Source organism: Colobus angolensis, unplaced genomic scaffold (assembly GCF_000951035.1).
Source record: "Colobus angolensis palliatus isolate OR3802 unplaced genomic scaffold, Cang.pa_1.0 Scaffold51, whole genome shotgun sequence".
Taxonomy (NCBI): Eukaryota; Metazoa; Chordata; class Mammalia; order Primates; family Cercopithecidae; genus Colobus; species Colobus angolensis.
In genome coordinates, this window is record NW_012118599.1 from 12,722,599 (window position 1) to 12,722,921 (window position 323).

Consider the following 323-nt stretch of genomic DNA (forward strand, 5'->3'; position numbering starts at 1 on the left):
AGCGTAAGCCACAGTGCCTTGCCTAGTTCTGTTGTTCTTGTTCTATTTTCTTAACTTTAGTACTTAACACATTAATTTCAGCCTTTCTGTTTTTCCAACATAAGGATTTAAGGCTACAAATTTCTCCTTATGTACTATGTTTACTATAGTCCACAAATTTCCGTATATTACAAATTTCAAATAATATTCAATATTTTTATTACAATTCAATTTTAAGGATTTTCTGATTTCTTACGGCATCCTCTTTAACTAATTTAAAAGTGTTTTACATTTTCAATTTTTTTTTTTTTTTGAGACGGACTCTCGCTCTGTCACCTAGGCTA